At 37.0% G+C, this 17,286-nt stretch overlaps 1 protein-coding gene across 1 annotated transcript in view; it reads right to left on the bottom strand.

Annotated features, from left to right (window-relative positions):
• TENM3 (teneurin transmembrane protein 3) overlaps positions 1-17,286 on the bottom strand; it is a 641,819-nt gene that overhangs the window by 472,403 nt on the left and 152,130 nt on the right. Inside the window, exon 2 of the mRNA XM_052779556.1 lies at positions 15,874-15,925. The gene's annotated coding sequence lies outside the window, so the exon portion shown is untranslated. The remainder of the gene's footprint in view (positions 1-15,873; positions 15,926-17,286) is intronic.

Here is a 17,286-nt window from a genome sequence, read left to right as displayed (position 1 = left end):
GACAGAGGAGATTTACCTGCAAATGCAAAGAAGGAATTGCATTAATGTGAGCTGGCTGCCTAGCTGGGATTTTTTTATTTGTATTGGAACTTTCATTCTGGTAGGATTCTCAGGCCCAGAGCATATATAACTTTTTTTTTTTTTTTTTTTTTTACATTAGGTCAAATTTTGCGTGTGTTAAAGTTTGACAGTGTCCCTTAAGCTTTCTTATTGACCTTATTTATTTACTTTATTTAAATCCTCCAGGATTAGGCAGAGAGCAGAATTTTTACTTGCTATATATTTTTAATGGAACTCTGGAAAATCACTTTTAAAATTGCTTTGAAACAGGATAAATGCATCACATTTAAAGTTGTTAATTGCATTAATGCAATTAACCTACTGCTTATTCTGCTTTTCCATTTTCCATCATGGTCAGTTCTGTAATTTCTATTGTACGCAGAAATAAATTTGCCTATCAATAAATCCTGTATTTTCATTCTCAGAACATGCACTGCAATAGAAGAGGACTCAGAGGTGCTTTTTTGGCCATTAGTCTGTCATTTGTTTACCTGGGTGGTCCATTTTATCTCCAACTCTGAGTATAATTTTCCATAACCTGATCTACTTTTAAAGGATGAAAATTACCTTTCATGTAAACCAAGAAAGCAATAAAGTATGTAACATCTGGAAAATGATTCCAAAGAAGTTAGTTCCCTAGAGGTATACCTCCCACAATTTTCCAACAATCAATGACAAGAGGATAATGGGAAAGGGATGGGAGGCTTTCTGTTCCTGGTGACCCCAAAGTCTGGAGTCTGCCCAAGAAGACCTTAATAATTATAGGGATTCAGAACGATTTCCAAGGACAGAGTTCTGATGCAAAGACACCAGCACTGATCAGTGTGGAGGACACAGGACTTACCTTACAATGGGAACTAGGTATGAGGCTTTGGGAAAAAACAACAACCAGCAAACAAAAAACCTACGTACCCAGTAAGTGAAAATGTCATACTTCGGCTTGGATGACATGAAGTCCATGAGTACAATGTTTATCAAAGAGGAAAGTGCTATTCCTGCACAAATGAAAAACTAAATTATTTAATCCTAAGAGGTATCAAGTTTTGCATCAATAAGAACTCAACACCTTTCCTGGTTATATGCAAGCAGAAATATATAATTAGAGCTATTAGAAACAGTAGAGAAAATTACAACCATGCATGAGATGAAGGATATGCTTGAAATACTGCTGCATACAAATCTGACCCATCTTTCACTGTGAAAATATTGTTAATAGAGTATACCTGGCAAGTCTACAGCGATTTCTGTATCAAGCAAAACGATAACAGCACTGAACAGTGCTATCCCTGAGCTTGTGAACAACGCTGTCAAAAACTGCCCTTTCCTTTATAGCTTCCAGTGGGGTTTGAATGGGTATTTTATACATATATATGTGTGTATATACATTAGATAGAGTATACACCTTCTTAGGTATTTTGAGGCAAATCTTGATGATAAATCTACTACCAGAAAGGAATTACGTAAGTGTAACACATGTTCCTTAAAAGTAGAGTGCAGTTTACTGTGTAACAATACCAATCTGCCTGTGAACAAGGGAGGGAGAGAACAAGCTCCTTCCTCAGGTTATAAGGAAACCAAGTTTCTTTCAAAAATTCAAGTAATTTTGTCATGTCTGCACAATACCTATGACATGGGAAGGGAACTATGATCTATCAGGTCAGTTTCAAGACAGCTGCATCTTGTCTTTCAAAAAATGATGGACTTACTATTACAATCCTCTAATATATTTGTATATCTATCTGGCTTCTGCTATGCTTCCTGTTACCCTCCTGACATTTCAAGAGTTCTCTGCCAGATCTTACAAATGCTCTCCACTAAAAATAACTGCTGACATTTGCAAGTGGCATGCACTAATCACATTCAGAATAGGATTTTTTACATACGCTTATCTGTATTTTATATTTTTTGTAAACCTTGGCTCTGGTTGTTAAAAAAAAAAAATAATGGTGTCAAATACATTCCATAGCTACATTAAAACAAACAAGTTAAGCTATTATAACTCAAGTATTTTGACACTAACATATTATGTGGTGTTTTGGGTTGCCTTTTTTTTTTTTTTAATTATTTAAATAATCACTTGCCTATCCAGTTTTCAGTGAGTGAAGGCAATGGCAGCCTGCCTCATTATGTGAGCAACTCAGTCCCTAAAGGAGAGAATCATGCACACTGAGTAACACAAAACTGGCTCCTCTGAAAGATGGCCTCACCTCTCCAAAGGGGAATAGAGGCTTACAAATTAATTTACTGCATTCATCATTTAAACTTCACCCTAGGGCTTCAGAAGCCCCTCACTTCTAGTTGCTTCACGTACTCAGAGCTACGATGCTGCTATAGCAGCTCTGTCCATAACTGCCTGTGGCTTTAACCAATGGCCACACCCAGGAACTGGGAAGAGTGTTTTCCCATTAAACCCAAATTTGTTTCAGTTTGGCTTGGATCTTTTTGTCTTACACTATCATGGAATAAACTTTTTTTTTTTTTAAATGGTTTTTAAAGGGTATGGCTGCTAATCAGTCACTAGGAGGCTGAGGCCTGTGCCCACTATGAATAAAATTCCAGTTGGTTTGCACCCAGAAGTGTGAATTTTCATGCATTCTCCTGGTGGACCCTGGTCCTTCAAATCAGAGATGTGAAGTCTTTGCTAGCCATAGTGCCCGGTTTGTACCTTATTTACCTGCCATGAAGGAGAAAGAGGAAGTGTTCATATCACTGGTTTACTGAAGACACTACGCATTTGCTGTGGGATTGTACGGTGGGAGTCCTGTAACTCCCTGCACAGACCCCACTTAATGCTTGGTACATTAAGTTAATAAACTTCTGACCTGCTGTTCAAACCCATCTCTGTTTTCATCTCAGTCTTCTGTATATCTTAATGTTTCAGTCACAAATATTATAAACAAGACTCACAAATATTGTATGTAAAAACTTAAACACTGAAATTAAAAAATCATGAAGATGTTTCTATAAATGTTTGAACAAATCTGCATATCATTTGGAAAAAGAAAAGCTACATTTCCCCCCCCGCCCCCCCCGAAAAGACCTTTTAATTCTCCTTTAATCACAGGATGAAACTCAGAAACCTGAGGTCATATAACCAGACCAATACTAAGGTGAACAGGGAAGACATCCAGTGTCATCTGACAGGAAAATTCCTACTCCAGGTAATACAAGGAGGCCACAAGCTGTCAGACTCTGGTGGGGTATATTGGGTCAATGATACAATGAGTAGTCTGTTTAAGTAATAACTGATTGTCTCTCTTAGCCCAGAGGGAGAGGCAGTGTACATGAACTACAGGTTACTTATGAGAAAGATATAAATATTTAGCCCGTTATGCTGGTTCTCACATGGCTCCACCACTGCTGTGGCATCTGTCTGACTGATATTCTACTGAAACCATATGATTTTTAGTACAAAATAATGATAAAGGTGTTTTCTCCCCCCCCCCCCCCCCTTTAAATCAGGCAACTATAAAACACATGAAAAAGGAATGTCTACATTCATTGCATTCTTCTGATACACATTTTCTCTTTACTACATTAAACAAAAAGAAACCTTATTATTACCTTTATCTTAAGTTAGAGTTCCTCAATCATAGTATCTCATTCACTGCAGAACACACATCAATTACCAACTGAGGTTCTGAAAAGGGAATGAATTAGCACATTCTCAAACAGAGATATTTTCTCAGGTGATTCATACACCTTACTTAGCTTCCTCTTCCCTAAATTTAGAATACAGACCTTCCATCCAAGCTATGCTCCTTTAAGAGAAAAGATACAGCCTGCTCAGTCATGTAAATAAGATGTCTTATTGCTGTCTGTTATTTGAAAGTGTTAAGGGCTACCATAAAAAAAGAAATCTGTCACAAAGAGTTAAGCTGGAGGTGAAAATTTTCATGTAGTCTGGAACATAAGAGACACCATTTCATTTTTATATCAGATACTGTCTGTTCTGTATCAACAAAGTTTCATATAAACGTGGCTAAAATGCAAAGCACTTTCCGTTGACTTCAAACTGGAAGAATCTTCTTGATGGAGCTTATCTCAAAATCATCTGAGGTCCACAGTGTCTATGCAAAACCATTAATCTCGGAATGTGTCTAAACACTATCCTGGAGACAGGCTGCAATTTACGGTTCTCTGTGACAGGCAAATCACTGGTAGAGCCCTGTCATTTAACCCCAATGATTTCTTTGGTAGGCATGGAAAGAAAGGTTTTCATATTGCCCTGTCATAGAAGGGCTACGGAATATGTCAACACTGTATAACTTTACATAAAAATTAAAGCAATGTGCAGGTATTTCAGTCATGAAAAAAGATCAGCAAGGTGGACTTTCAGAACAGTGTCATTGATAAAAACTTGCTGTTCTAAAACTTGATAAAGTATAAAGAGAGCTTTTGCATTTTTAGGGGCAAATATATGGGAAAAATATGTTTTTCTTGTGCATCAGGTTTTTGCTCTACATACTTTAAATGTAAGATGGAGGTCTCTAGTTTTATATAAGCCCACAGTACGGTTTCAATCTCCACTTACCTAATGGTGCATGTTTGCTAGCAGTAGAGGACACCAGAGCAACGGTCATGCTAATCCGTCCAATACACACAAATCTTGTCAAAATTCTGAAGGGCCCAGCTGGCTAAAATTTGGATTATGCTTATTTAAAGAGGACACTCTCATTGGATTTACAGTTTAAGTGCCCCTATGTTTAATATGTGTTTCACTGTCACAAATCAAATTCTATGTAACCTAGAGCCCATCTTAAAGTTTACAGGTATTTCCAACATGTTTTCTATACACGTTTTTCAATTGCCTTCATGCACAGCTATTTACAAACTGTTTAGTAAAACACAATAAGCCAAACTGATATTTGTTTAACTTTTTTGCACCTGGTACATTACATTTTCATTTGAAAAATTCATTTCAGGATACATAACTGAGAAGTCATATTCCACACCTGCCATCACTGCAACCTTTTCTGTGCAGTGTGCAAAGTAATTATCTTCACATTATGTACAGCTCTGTAAAACTGTGTTCCTGGAACATTATCTAACAGATATCACTGCTGGGTGAAGGGAAAAAATGAATGCCAGAGAGACATGGAGTTGTCCCAAGATCATCTGGTGCTTCCTAAATTTACTTGCTCTGATATTCCTACAGAAAGACTTTCATCAGTTTTGAGGCATATCTGGGAAAGTTATGGGATTGTATTTTCCTTGCAGATGAGAACTGGCAGTGACTTACCAATAAAGGAAACTCAGGGGAAAAAAAGAAGGCATTCCTGTATGCTCAGGAAACTGGGCAGCCTGGCCTCAAGAGTGGCTGTAGTTACAGCCAACCCAAAGAGACATAGTGAATGTGTCCTAAAAACCATGCACACCTCACACAAGTAGAAACTGGTGAAAGGATCAAGGAATAAAGGAAGGCAACGGAAGGAAGAAGAAGAGACCTTCAGCTATACTCCTCAATGTCTGCAACTTTCAACTGTATGTTTTGATTTTTCTTCTTTACTACCCACAGACATTCACAATCAGAAAGCCAGCCATCAACTCATCAGCACCTGCATTTGCTGTATCAACACCCTGGAAAATCCTACTGGACTATAAGATTCACTACTTTCTACTCAAGTCTGGTCAGATGCTAACAAAAATTAAATCATTCTAAGACTTCTTCAGATTTAAACAAATGAAGTGTTGCCCACGTGCTCACAAATGCCACTATGGTTTGATTCAATCTCTACCAATTCCATATTTCTCTTGTATGTCAGGGGGACATATAAGGGAGCTCCTATTAGTAATGATTTATGGAAACTCCCCAAAATTGATGAACTCTGCCCCAATTATGAGTGTAAAAACAGACAAAGGACTTTATCCAAAACCCATGAAAGCAACAATGGCACCAGTGGGGGGACCGGAGTCAATGTGTTTGAATGCCACATCTGTGTTTGGTAGACAGAGCAAACTATTTGAAGGCAGACTAGATAAGGAATAACATGCATTTTCTAGGCACATTTCTAAACTGCAGTGGCAGTGATAAGCACATAAAAAACCTCCGATTATTAATTCATTTGCATCTGCTCATTCAATATTAGTTATCCTTGATGAGTGATGATAGTTTATTTTATGCTGGTTTTGAGGTGCGTTAGGCTATCAATTACTAACTTAGATAATCATAAAGATAGCTAACTACTAACTTAAAAAATAATCATCAGCATTGTGCAGCAGGCAGGGCATAAATACCCTTAAATCAGAACAATATTATTACCTTTACATTTGTAAACAATCAGTTTTCATAAAACACTGCATAGCTCTGTGCCATGTTCAGTGAGCTTTGTACATCGTACATGAGTCATGTAAAACCAACTCGTCACACTGTGCCAGAAAATCAATCTTTTCAAAAATTGAGAGCTGAAACTTGCGTGTTAGAGGGACTGATAGCCCTTGTTAAATGACATGGCTTACAGAAGGTAGCTATTAGCATTTCTGTGCACTGGTTTAATCCAGATACCTCAACTTTGATTATCAATACCTCCACATATACCAGTTCTGAGCCTTCCCTATGAAAAAGCACTCAGTTTTGCTGAACTCTGACAAGAGTGTGTACTGATTCACTGATCTGGACAAATGCCCATTAAGGCCAGGGCCTCTAAATTCTTTTAATTTGGGGTTTGTAGCCTGTAACTCCTGAGTTCTATCCTTCCATTTTCCACAGCTTCAGGTTTTCTGTGTGCATGAAATTCCCCACCATAACCTTAAATTATTCTGTCCTTCTGGTGCTCACTGACAGTCTCTGAGGCTTGGGCTTTATTCTCCTTCAGGGTTCACTCTTCTTCTAAATACTCATCATCCATTGCATTCTATAAAGAGAGTTCCCAGCAGTAGTTTTTAAAATAAAAGATAAAATGTTCAGTATCTGAACATTTAAGGCTCTAGTGTCAGTACCTGGAATGCCTCCTGTTGACAATGATGGTTATCACTGGGGGCAACTGAAATCTGTTCATTCTGAACTGTCTTCAGAAATCAGCCTTATCTGATTGTTCTTTCAGATCAAAAGAAATAGGAAGACAAAGTAAGCTGTGCATATTCTTTCACTCTGCACTTTGTTGTTAAAAAAGGAGGAATCCCACTAGGACCCATAAACCACTTTTAGATATCACTAATCTTTGCCATGGATTTCTATTTTTTCCATTTATTGCCAGCTGACATATTAGATTTTGATATTTTAATGACATAGCGCAGCACTGTTAGGAATTATTGTGAAAAACATATAACAAAATCTAGATAGACAAAAGAGCATTTATTGCTTGAAGGGAAATGACATGTAATTCTCAGCATTTACATCTGAGATTAGACCTTTTCTTCCACATGATAGATACGTACTTAGTAATAGGAATATTTGTGAAATCTCCAAAAATCACACCTGGATCTCCTGGACTCAGGCACAGTTACCATATCTTTTAGATATTTGTGGAAGGTAGCTTGCATTGCCTTTTACATCAGGTTCAGTCTCAGTGACTAAATACGTAACTACCTTTGTCAACTGTGTAGCAAGCAGACTAGAGGAATATAATCCTTCAATTTTTTCAATTTTTTTTTTTTAAACAGCATAGTTAACATTGTTGCTGACAAAGGGGATGTGAAATAGTATGTATCAAAGTTTCACTGAAAAAAACAAATTGGAATTGGACTGTGTATGGCACACCTCAGGCCTCACATTCAGCTTCACGTGCTGGAGTTGCAATTTTTGGAGACTTTCCCAAAACTCAGTAGGACCCTGTTAAGGATCCCTACTTCTATATAGACAGCATTACCCATGTGACTGATAGTAAGTAAATAAATGAAGCATATATTTTACACTGTTTTATAGTCTCTGAGACAAGTATTATCAAGTGAATTAAAATTTTAACATGGAGCCTGTATCTTACATGTCTTTTCTACATCTGGATTTTGGTACTTACTATTAATTTATATGTTGTTGAACAATTCCTGGGAAGTCTATGCATAACCAACCAGTTCCCTATTTTCAGATTAGTTCCACCGGGTTCATTGACTTGTGTCATTCAAATGATTTGTCCTTGTTTTGTTTTTTTCCCATTAAAAGTCAATCAGGTCAATGACCATCTTACTTACACCCATAAAGCTTCCATTCACCTTTCTGCTTGTCTTACTATGATGTTAAAATGAGTTTTGTGAACAACATAATTTGTACACTAGCCCCAAGCGTACTGAGCCACTGCACAGCCTCTTCTTGCTATCGGTCAGGTGCTGGAGAAAAGGATATGGATGACAACTGAACCTGAGACCAGTTTGCCATCAACTCAGAAGTGTAGCATGCATGCAAATGTCCCTTTCTATTGCTATTAACTGAAGGAAATGTCTCAAACCTCTTCAAAACCTCATCAGAGTAGGCCTGGAGGTGTGGCAGGTGCACCTGCCCTGATAAAGACCAAAACTTCTGGACCGTTGAAAGGAAGGAGTTCTAGAAGCTGCAGTTTGGGGGTCAAGCCACCCAGCTGTGTGGGAACTGTGGTCACATACACACCTCGGTCGAGGGATAGGAAAAGCAAGGCCCTCTGGTCGACAAGCAAGGCCCTCTGTTCAACAGACAAGGCCCTCAGCCAATGAAAAGCCTCGGTCAAGAGAAGTTTCTAGACTGCTGACCATATATGACCACAGATCAGATTCGACTAGGGTATAAATGGAGTCCCACCGGAGGGCAAATTGAGTCAGTCCTCCTCGGAGCAGCGGGTCTGCAGTCTGGGACTGTCCCCTTAGGTTGGGATGCTGCCTAAGGAAACTCCTTGAGGTTGAGAGCCCTCACCTTACTGGGTGAGTGATTGCGCATTTTGGGTCATTGTTCTAAAGCTTAGGAATTCTTACGTCAGCTGTGTAGTATTAGTTCTGTTTGACAGACATCAGAACCTGTAGTTTACTAATGTTTGTCTGAGTGCTAAACAATTTTGATTAGAATAAATCTCATTTTGAGTACCTGCCTTGTCTATTTTGAGAGATTCAATGACAGAAGGTCAAATCTCAATTTCAGGAAACTTCACCCCTTCCTACAGAGTTCGTGAAACTCTACCTCAAACCAGCAAAACCTCAAATGTTGTTTCTTATTTTACACAAAACATGCAGAAATCACAATTTTTAAACACAAAGGCAGAACGCTGGGCGGCGGGGGGAAGAGTTCTTTGTTCTTTTAGCAAAAATTCTCACTGACAAATTGAGTTATACTAGCTTCTGGTTCAGCTTGAAGTACGAACTTCAGGTTTTCTTGATTTCTATGCTTCCTGACTTATCTCCCTCGGGCTATTCAGGTTAGATGGATTCAGTAGACTAAATATAAAAATCACAGTACAAAATCTACCACAAATTAGCCTTAAAAAGTAGTTCAAAGAACCATAACAAACTATAAGAAAGGGGTTTTAGCCTCATGAAGGGAAATAACAAAATGCTTTTCAAAACAATAATTCAGTGGCTCAAAAATAACTAAGCATCTTAAAATAACAGGGCTGCAATACTTGTGGCAACTCAAAGCATCAGCTGGACTACTTTTAGACATGTTACTACCATGCTGCAAAAGTGAAACTGACTGTCAACATTATTTAACATTTTGCTTAAGAAGGCAACAAAATCTTCAATTTTTTTTCCTTCTCTTTTGGCATGCAAGTGATAAACAGTATGAACAAAAGAAACTGGGGGAAAAAAAAAGGGGGGGAGACATTAAAGGAAAAGTCCCTGGTCTTTTTTACCTAATGCACTACTCAAAACACCCACCCTCTAATTAGTTCAACTGTACTCATAATATCTGACAAAACCCAACTTCTATTTCATTGTAAACAGTTTTCCTGAAAAAAAGAACTTGGTTTTCTACATAGAAAGTAAACATTACTATTCTACTATCCAGTTAGTATAAATTTTTTTACAGACCAGCAATGATAGTATCTTCTAGAGTTTATTACCTGGGATATTTACTTTCTGATCTTTGATTGAACAACATCTCTGTTAATATCAACAAGCTGTAGAACTAAAACCAAGTTTTGCCAAACAGTAAAGGGTCCTAAAAGACAGTACTGAATAACATGGATTGTACCAATGTAGCACCTCCCTAGGCACAGTGTTTCTCCCATTGCTCTGTACTCTGAAAGTGAATCCATGATTTTGCCTGTTATCTCTGCAAATGCTCTAAAGGACAGAAAGAAAGAAACGGTTCCTAAGGACAAAGGCAAGTTTTCATGTTTTCAGATAAAAAAATGATTATAGAATCATTTAGGTTGGAAAAGATCTTTAAGATCATTAAGTCCAGCCGTTGACCTAACACTACCAAGTCAACTACTAAACTAAGCGCCACATCTACAACGTATGTATTTCCCAGAACAGTTCATACTGAGTCACTTGATGACCTGTACGTATTAGGTCAGCCCTGCCTAGATGAAACAGAGTACAAACTCTATAGCTACCGTCTCTTGCTTGTGGCTATGCCAGCAGGTTGTGCTGAGGCTCAAGAGTAAGGGCTAATTTTGACTTTCTGCTGGAATCCCAAGAGGTTCCGGATCTTGCTCATGTGGCAAAACAGGAATGTGTTTTAGCAGTCACTTTCCACCTGGGACCATCTGAGCTTTACAAGGAGGCATCTCTTCACTTTATTCTGCTATTAAAGAGGTTAAGTTAGATATGCTCAGGAACTGCTTAATAGCCTGACAAAATTGAGCTCATTACTGATCAAACAGCTCTGGCCACTTCTGATTAAAAGTGTAATATTGATTGTGATGATAACAGACTAAAATTTAACAGCTTTAATATCTTCATTGGCTTGAGAGGTTGAATTCATAAATTAATACATCTCAAGGAGAGGATTTTAAACAGGGGCTGTACACTGGGGGTACACCAAATTCCTGATGACTAAGAATGTTAGAGACAGAGAAATTTCCCTTGACAAGCATAGCAGAAAATTGTGGAATTTTATCAGGAGAGGAGAATCCTGGCCCTAATCCATTCTTCCAGGACTAACAAAGCACTGGGCTAAATCATGATCCTTCCTCCTTATGCCGTTCTGTGGCTGGTCTTTAGGGCTACTGCTCAGAAGCAAGACATGGGGTTTTGAAAAGGACCTAGAAACAGAATTTTTTCCACTTTCAAGGAAACCATTTTCTAAAGACAGGAACTAGCACCATCACTAACTCTATCCTTGGATTTTGAACGGAAAGAGTGAGAAGTAGTCTGTACAGAAAGGCAGTGAAGTCCAGGAATTCAGGCCCATGACTCCCAGGTTAACTTGATTTGTAGCTCAGGACTTCAGAGGGGGACCTCAGCTTTGATGGCAGAGAATGTTCAAACTCATCTTCACCACTGCCTACTGGTGGCTAAGGTATTTTTTTTTTAGAAATAATTTCTCAGATTTACAACTAATGTGCAAAACAGTGTAATTTTGTGTAAAGATGCTGGAGGTGTCTGCAAGTATAAAAACATCCATCCAATAATGCAGGTCTCCATAACTGACTGACTGATTGCCATGAGAAGACAACAGTTCAATGATTGAGTACGATACCCTTTCATTCTATTGAGGACAACTTGAAAAAATATTTCCACTGGCGTGCCTCTCTACAGCTCATAAATATAGGTAGCCTGACAAAGATTTGATAGTAATGTGGAGGAATCATACCGGTATTTAAACAGTAATCATAGAGATGCATTAACTGTAAAAAAAAAACAAACCACAAAACACAACCAAAAAAACCCACCACCACCACCACCACCCCCAAATAAAATGTGTGTAGTACCAGGGAGGTGGGCCTACTATCAGCTGGGAATTCAGCTCTGATTCCTATATCAACAATGCAAGGGCTCAAGATGCTTTGACATTTAGTGCATAGACAGAGTCAAGTTACAACAGGAGAGACTAAGTCACTGTAATCCCTATCTACTAAACGAAAAATTCCATGGATGTCCAAAAATATACACAACACAGCTGAAGCCATAAGCTCTTTGTATTGGGGTGAGAACATTGCAGTGTTACTGACACTCAACACTCTTATGTACATTGTCATGAAAGAAAAAGAAAAAAGCAAAAAAGAAAAAAAAGTTGTGACAATAATAACTTCTGCCCCAAAACTGTATAATCAGGACATCTATTAAATATAGAAACCTCTACCAAACCACCAACCTTTAACACAGTGTGCAACACCATTTGACTGTCATGAATACAAACTGAAGCAAAATGCTAGCATTTAAGCCACTGAAGAGCAGTTGAAAATAAATCATCATAAAAAAATGTAATGATAAAAATTGTGAGGAAAGACTTTCATCTACCACCAAAATTAATGTTTTGAACAGGGCTATTGATTTTAGCTTATTGTTTACAGTAGTAAATAGTCATAAGATAATGGTCTGGAAGAACAGGGATTTAAAGATATTTAAAAATTTCTTTCAGTGAAGACCCTCTTGACACCAGGACCATTTGGTTTTTTTTATAGCTATAGTTGAGATCTACTGAGGACTTAACACTGTTGCAAACTGTTGACAACTGTCGGAACACAGACCTACCAAGAACAACTGTACAGGGTTTACTTGGTAAATGAAACAGACCTGGAAGTCATTATGGGGAATACCAAACAAACCCCCAAGAACCACCAGATGCATCGTCACAGGACTCCTACTGCACCTGCAGCAGGAGTACTGACTGGTCGGTCGCATCCTTCAGGACACACAATGTTTGAATAGCGCCCCAACATTGGGAGTAATTTGAAAACACTGCCTATTCATGGCTTCAGGTATACTGATGTAGAAGAAGAGAGGAGTTCAATTAACTGATTGCATTAAAAAAAAAAAAAAAGGAACAAATGAAAACACAGAATAACTGTATATATCTGGTGCTAGTTTTGTGTAAGAAAAATACAAACCATCTTCCATATGAATATTTGTGAGATCATGTATGTCAGCATTTACTTAGCACAATATGCCAGTCAGATGGAAGATATAAAGGTCCATTCTTATTCAGAGATCATAAAAAATTTTAAAAGTTAGCTTTTGGAAATAAATGCCGAGTGTACTTACTATTAAGATGTATGTCTGTACGAACATGAATAAGAACTGGAAAAATCTGTTACTGTATTCATTGATCTTGATTATTGCCGTCCTCACGTGCTCTGAATTGTTCCCTTTACTGGGAAGGATTTGAGTACAGTAAGGTACAGGTGAATTAGTGAAAGCTGCAGTAGTAGAAATTTAAATTTGTAAAATCAAACTGTTAGAACTACTGGCTTCCTTTGGCCTGTAATGGCTAAATGGGCAATGGAAGATAACATCTTACATTGGTTAGTTTTACAAGCACAAGCTAGCTTCAGCTCGTAAGTCTTATCCAGGGATACATTTGTGTTTCTACGTAAAAGTATATCCAAACAGCAGCAGGTTCAGATATTACAAAAACAGCCTTTCTGTTTCTCTCTCATAGGGATACTACAAAACACACATTCATGTTGGCTATTTTAGTTTAAATGCTTAGTCCAGGGCAAAGGAGGAGCACCTTTCAAATAGCTGAAAAGAATTTGAAGAACTGTCCCCCTGCCCCAAGTTCGACATGTTTTATTAGAGTAGCATTCATACATCCCTTCCAAAGTGGAAAACAGACTAAATTAAATGCTAGAAAAAGCAAAGAAGTAGCAACACTGTATTTCAGTAGCATAGATATTGCCTTCATATGTCTGTTGCAACAAAGAGCCAACCAATAAATATTGTTAGGTACTCAGTTGAATACCAAAATTATATATACAACCTAGAATAAATGATATGCACCTACAATTCCCTACAAGTACTTTTTTATTCTAAAATGAGCACAATATAATCTAATAGTTCTCAGTCACAAACTGCATTTGATTAAAACCAAAATAAATATAAGAACATATCTGTAAATGTATTTAAAACTAGCTTTATAAATGGTATTCTGGACATTTTTACTGCTTACTTCTCTTATGCCCATAATGAGGGCAAAGTAAGATTAACTTTTTTGATTTTGCTAGGAAAATCACATCCACAATCTACAAAGCTTTTTCATTAAAAGCTGCTATACCTACCAATGCAAGTCCTAAGCTATGTTCCGAAAAGAAAACAATAAAGACGACTAATACTGCATAGAGGAAGTACATGGAAATTTTCCATTCCTTCCAGACCTTTATTTCAGTACTAATTAATTAATCTTTAAAAAAAAAAAAATTAAATATAGAGCTTTATTATCCCCTGCAGGAGAAAAGTTAAATTGCTGGAGAGGGCTACTGAAGAAAGCTACAGTGGTCAGTTGTGTTGTATGCAACATTAGAACTGCAAATATCTTTTTTAGGTAATATCTCTTATGTTCACAGTTCCATGAGTCAGATACCCTACACCTCCTTACCTACACTGTCCCATTGTCAAGATTCAAGAAAAAACTGTATTACTCAGCAATTACAGAACATCTTTAAATTAAATATGACAACATAGCTAGGAAATGAGAAAGGGACAAAAGCTGGTAAAAAAAAGTCTGATAATGAAGACTCTAGTTCTGATGACTAAGTGATACAATATCTAAAGCCTCTTCCAGGTTATTGAGGTTTTTATTCTTTTACATGGAGAGACAGCAAGCGAGAAGGGGCGGGGGGAAGGGGGAAAGAAGAATCTGTGGTCTGTAAATGATCAGCACAAAAAATAAATTATGGTCAAGTAACTGAACTTTTCTGATGTGTAAATTGAATCATTCCCACATGCTGGTGTTTTATAATTAAAAGACCCTTTTCACTGTGGGAAATTTTACTGAATTTTGTATTAAAAGAAGAAACAAACCATCAATCAGGAGGAGGTAGGGGAACTCAAAGAGCTCAACCTATTAAACTTGAAGAGTGTAGTCGAATTCTGAATGACTTGCTCTAGGAAACTGTAGCTCTTTTAAGGCAGGATACTGTACAAACATTAATGAGCAGAACGTGTATCTGATCGCTGTTCTAAAATCTTTTGTAGTCATATAGAAGAACACACTTTCCATTTGGTGTCACAAGATGCAGAATATGGTTTTAAATGAACCCTTTTTGTGAGGTTCACAAGCTTTAAATTACTTGACTTTGGTTACCATTGAGAAAAATCACTGAGCTAAGACCAAAGGGAAAAAACCAAAACCCAGGCACTTGTTCAATTCAGTACAGTTGCTATGTAAGTACTGATTAGACAGATTAAAGTTTGCTCACAGCCAGATTGCTGCCAAATACAAACAATTCTGAGTGGGCACCAACAGCTGCCATTTCAGAGCTCTGGCACCTTATGTGCTTTCAGCTGAGCTGAGGTCATGGCTACAAATGACATTTGCAAATTATTAATCTAAAGAGAGGCATCATTAAAAACCATCACAATATGGCATACATAGGCAACACTAGTTTCTTGTGGAAACTTGAGAACTCTCACAAGATATTTAATAGTTAATTTTGAGAATTTCATTATTTATTCAATTATGTTCTATTTTTGATAAGTCTAGTAACAGGGTAGATAATTTATCACCCTGGATCTTCCTTCTTGAACAAAATACTCGCATCTGTTAAAGTTAGCACTACATGAATTTATCCCATTTTATATTTTGACCTACACTGTTATTGCAACAACAGTAAATTAGATACAGCAGCATAAATTATTGATAACGGGTAAGGCAGTAGAACACTGTTATACAGAGCACATACTGGCCTATTGTAATTTTGTAGTTTGCTCTGTTCTGTCAGTTAGACAACTGTGTGTGCTTTAAAAAGCACCAGTGCAAGGTATTGGTCCCACCAGAGCCTGAGGCTGTAGGATGTTTCATCTTACCTTCAGCTTTCTATGTGGTGTTATGCTGGTGGGTCTCCGATGATCCAGGAATCTGCAGTGAGAATAGATTATGAAGAATTTGGTCATCAACAATATTTTTATTTTTTAAATGTTTAATTACTATTACAAAATGCCAGTAACTTCAAAAATCAAGACATTAAATGATAATTTTTTTTCTGTACCATTATTTTCCTCTTTGCATTGTGATATACAATGTGTTCATAAACTGTGTATCTTTCCTAAAGTCTAAATGAGATGCAGATTATCTGTAATAAAATATTTATTATAGCTGCTGCTGGACTGACATGTTACTACACTGTAAAATGCAATTTTATTTGTTTGAACCATATAGAAGTGCTGATTGTATGTTGAATACTAAATATAAAAAAGGCATTTTGGAGATCCATGTTCATTGTACCTCATTTACTTTTACATTTGGTTCCTTCAGGTCACACATGAAAAGGTTCTTTCCTTTCTGCTACTATAGAAAACTGATCATGTGTCCTGAGAATTTAATGTAAATTTTAAGAGAAAGGTCTTCCTAGCTTTAGCATACATGATATGAATTTTCAATTGCAACTTAGCAATTTTGTTGATGTATGTACCAGCAAAAATATTATAAATCCCCCTGCCATAGCTTTGCAAAGCCAATGTATTCAACAGTAATAAACGTAAAACATGGAAAAGATAATGATTATTTTTTAAAGAAAAATAAACCTAATGGCACTTAGAATATATACAAAGAGCTATTTTCGGACAATATTTTTCATCAGTATTACAAGCTTACAGTGTTCTGAAGTTAACTACAAAATGATTTTCTGTTTTAATAATCAGGAATTTGGGAATATTTCACATATGAAGACTGAGCATTAATAAATTAAATGGATACATGGAATAAAGCCCTTGCCAATAACAATAGTATCTGAAAATCATGTTTCATTCTTATCTCTCTTGCATTCCAATTATGTTCACATCGTACTGTCTGCCAAAAAGGGAAGAAAAAAAAAGTACAATATGTCTTGAACTGCACAATTTTTGTTTCTAGAACTCCTCTTCAAACAAGAATCCAAACAGCCTACACAATTTTTCTCCGAGCTTTTAATAATGCTGCAATTTTGCAAGTGATAATAACAACTTATGCTGGTGGATCAAATGTGAAAAAAATGTATACTTCCTATATTTGTGTAAATACTTTTTCCCATGACAAAACGTTTTCATTTCACTGCTTTCAGCATTTTAAAAATGTAGTGTGAAGGAGCATTTCACCAGTACTTTTTTTATTTCAAGCAAAATAGGTGAAGTGTAAAAGCTCAGCATTTGCTGGGAGGTTTTTTTTCTCTTTTTAAAAGGTAGGTGTTGGACTGACTGATCAAAGAATCAGAAGAAGGGGTATCAATACAACCCAAATAATGG

Source organism: Harpia harpyja, chromosome 2 (assembly GCF_026419915.1).
Source record: "Harpia harpyja isolate bHarHar1 chromosome 2, bHarHar1 primary haplotype, whole genome shotgun sequence".
Taxonomy (NCBI): domain Eukaryota; kingdom Metazoa; phylum Chordata; class Aves; order Accipitriformes; family Accipitridae; genus Harpia; species Harpia harpyja.
This window is presented reverse-complemented; position numbering and strand designations above follow the sequence as displayed.